Raw genomic sequence first — 4330 nt, forward strand, 5'->3', positions numbered from 1 at the left:
GCACATCTCCGGGTACCGCAGGACGATAATGAAACCACAACACATTTATTTAATTAATGGATTTGCTTGGCTAAACAAGATTCCTGTTGAGAAGAATGAAGTAGCTACTGCTTGTAATTACAAATGATTTGAGAAGCTAGACGGAGTCAGGTGTGCGACTAGGTGGTGGTGGTGGTGGTAGGGGGAGGCTGTTTTCTAAAAGCGCTAATTAAAAGTGGGAAGGTGTATAAAAATGCTACAAATTAGCAGCGTGTCCCTGGTGGTATCAAATATTTTGCAGGTTGCATGAGTAAACATTTTTATTCTGCCTATTTATCTGTTCATATTTGTTGGCCTCAACAGTTTCACAGTGATACAATGAGCGTAGTTGGGAGGGTGGAGGTTTACAGCAGATAACAATAGAAGCAGGAGCGGTAGAGATCAAACGATTTTATTTCTGTTGTAACTGGGAGAAAGGGGCTCCTGCGGTGTCTCTTCTGGGACTACTGCTCCAGATTCTGATATCCATTTTCCCTTTGTTTTCTCTCTTGGCCCTTTGAAATATTTAGCGAGAATCCCTGACTAACACATACACACATTAAGTGTGTACGTGCGCGTGCACATTTACAATCACTACGCTTCCTCCAGGCATCAGTCATCAACTGTGCACTCAACATCTGGATGTGGACAGTCTTTCCCTCAGGAAGGGAGCACTTCTCCATTTTAGCATCAAGCTCATCCTGAGGGACTGCTTCTCCCAGCCCAGCCCCGGCCCCCTCATTCTACTGTATCACCGGAGGCTCCACTGTGGAACCTCCTTCGACAACATAATCTCTCCATCTCTTTATTTCTTCATCTATCTCTCTCTCTGTTGGAGCAGCACTACCATAACCTCCTCCCATGGGTTGGGCTTTGCTTGCCTCTCCTGTAGTCTCCTGCAGACACCGACAGCAAGAAAAATGTGACCACGTACCGTACCCGTTTAAAAGGTTGCTATATTTACCGTGTGAAAAAACAGGTCAAACATGATCTATTTACAGGAGGAAAGGTGCAGCCCTAAAGCACGGCCACTCACAAGAATACAAAAAGTATAATAAACCATTATTTCATGATGCTCTCTTTGCTCCTCACTCCCCAGCATGGCTTTTACCCTCAGCAGAGCACAACCTCTAAGAATCTCCCCGCAATCTGTACCACCTTGTTAGTGCACATTCACCATATGAGGCCTGTTATATTAGTTATTCTAATGCACGTCTTGTTATCCATATAGATGAGAGAGGGAATAGACCAACAGATGGCCAGGGAAAGAGGGAATCACAAACACAAAATCATCCTCCAGGAATGTGAGGATGACATTCATTACCTGCGCACACCTAGAGACTCACAGAAAACACTCTCCACCTCCAAATGCTTCACCGCAGTCCAATCCTGCCCAATTCTTTGCGATGTCTTGGCGACGAGCCAGTCAGCCGATCGCGTGTAAAAGTTGCACAGGGACTGCCAGCCGAGATTTCATCTCCGCTCTCTTTCCAAGCTGCTGGATCTGTTATCTCCATGTCGGAGAGATATTAAAGAGCATCAATAATAAGGTTATTTCACAGATATGAATTTTCAAAAACTATACTGTACAACAAGTATGCCCCGTAGGCTTTAAACCACAATAAACTTCATTACCTATTTGCAAACAGCTAGCTTCCATCTCTGGAGGAATTCCACATCCAATTTCAAATCATTTATCTTCTAATAGAAAACATTTGCTGAGGTAATTGGTGATATATTTGTAAATTGGATGGTACGTACTTAATTTACTTCAGAATAGAAAAATGTTCATGTACACAAATGGAATTCTAGTTAGTTAATGGAACAAAACTGAAAAGGTATTACAATTATTAATAGATGTGTCTTGTTTTTCTTGAAAGTCGGCACCTAATGTGATATACATTAATAAACTTTCATTATTTAATCTAAAATCAAACACAGGCACAAACACAGAAACACTCCGAGACATTCCGGCCCTCACTTCCTCACAAAAACCTGACTATCAGTCTTTTTGAAGACTGATAGTCATAAATTGTTTATTCATCCCATATAGGACATTAGGTAAGATATGCTCTTAGCTGGAAAACAGATCCATTAGCGTGTAACTGCATGGGAGGCAGAGAGAGAGAAAAATCCTTAAAAGGTTTTTCTATTGCATCAGTTAGCTTATATTTGTCAGAGCTGCCAGGCAAGGGAGGCACGACAACAGTAAGAACAAACAGGACAGGACTGAGCTGTACTGTAGGTAAAGTCAGAGCTATATATACAGTATCCGTTAGATTTTTTCCCCTCTTTTGTCCACATAACCCCGGGTCCGTGTTTGTGCTGCAGCCTGGTGGCCTGCTTCTCCCATCTGACACAACGGAGACAGACGGGCTGCTGTGAGATGTGCTCTCTGTGCTCCGTTCTGTCCAATCCTTCCCTCTGAGGCTTCCTTCTGACTGTCACACACCTGCACTGACTACATTAAAATGTGCCAGTTTCCGGACACTCTCTTATACAACATTGCAGTGCAGTGCACAGCGGAGAGGGAAATCCATGCACCCATCCAGCATGGTCAACATGAACGTACAGCGCACGATCTAGTTAGACACATAATTTATTTTCATGCGGTGCCCATCAGTTTATCTGAATCTAAACATTCCAGTCATGAAAATGTAATTTTAATGCATATATATCAAGAACAAATTATGTGGGGAAAACTGCTTTTACTTGCTTGATCAATCATATTTAAGTTGGATCAAGCTCCATGTGTTATTAATGCCTCAGATAATCAACCTGTAATGTAGGCTACATAATGAGCGAATGTAACTCATTGGCTTTGAGTAATGAAGTGAGGATGTACTTCACACTCCAAGGAAGTAGCTTTGCACCAAGTATAGCATTTGATTCATGTGTTTGGCCTACTCCAAACCCATTGGGACTGACTACGGAGGACCATTAGTTTTGTTGTCATTGCTAACTGCATCACACAGGAGACTTTGCTACATAGTGAGCGTATTGCTTTTCCAATTTCGCTCTCTTTTAGATATATGGACTCCTGATATACAATGAGTTCATTGATTTTCACTCAAACCTTAAAATAATCCGGAAAACCTTGCAAGTAAGGACAAATTGCAAACAGAGTATCCACTGTGTTTCATTCTCTCCATCAGCTCTTTCAGGTCTGTCCATCAGTGACTCATTCCACCCACTCAATCTCATCACTTGTCAAAACATTTTGCTGACTGCAGTGGTCCAGGTAATAACCATTGTGGGGTGATGCAGTTAATAATAACAAGTGGACTTGAGAATTCCTGCCACCCCCTCCTCATCAGCACTGCACATATTGAAAATCAATGTCTATAATAATGGAAACCTATTGCCACTCCCTGTGCATTCTGTGCAGAGCAGGAGAAAAATAAAGTCAACTGACCCAATGTCAAAGATATCAGCGATTCTTTATGACACCTGAAGCAATTTGGACCGCCTGTTTATTGTTCACTGAAGCTTCGAGAAATAGCGTCAACAAAAATTCCTGTAAATTTGATACTGACGTTTCCTTCTTTGCCATTTTTTTTTTTCCCCAAAAGGGGGAAAAAAGAGAAAGTTTCCAAGTTTGACTGAGGACTCAAAGTTTGAAAAACGAAAGGTAAAAACGTGAAACCTACACAAACATTCATTTTTTTTAAAACAAGAATCTCGAAGAAGTTCCTCATCATTTAAGGCAAAGTTTCACAGGCTCTTGAACAGAAAAATCTTTGTAGAAAATATTGTGACATAAAACTGGAATAAAATCACTATCCAAGTGAAAATTAGAGATGGCAGTACTCCCTGACTGGCCTATAATAGGGATTTTTATGTGCGGCGGTATAAAAAAGAAACGTAGTGATCTGTGAAAAAGGGAGAAAGGGAAGAAAAATTACAAAGCGCCTCCAAGGGCCTGTCTCGTTATTATTAGTTTTAGATGAAAAACACAAGCGCTACCCAAGAGGCAGCGCTATGCAGCAGGCAGCTCGTTCTCTGACATTTGAAGGGGGGGTGGCAGATTGGGAGTGGGAGAACTGGAAAAGTAGCAAAACTACTTACCTACTCCATGAATGAAAGAAGCCGGGACATCGTGGCTGAGGCAACATTTTCTTCCCACATCACTGAATCACGCAGAAGACTGGCCCGATGACCAGAGTGTTTCCACGAGGGACTGCTTCCATTTTGCACACATGACTGCGAGTATCCGTTGTAAGATTTTTAGCATTGCAGCAATATGAACAAATCTCACTTCTGAGTGTGCTCAAAAATCCATACACAAGAGCGCTTGTACTGTATGTGCCCC

Source organism: Stegastes partitus, unplaced genomic scaffold (genome assembly GCF_000690725.1).
Source record: "Stegastes partitus isolate 25-593 unplaced genomic scaffold, Stegastes_partitus-1.0.2 Scaffold1340, whole genome shotgun sequence".
Classification (NCBI taxonomy): Eukaryota; Metazoa; Chordata; class Actinopteri; family Pomacentridae; genus Stegastes; species Stegastes partitus.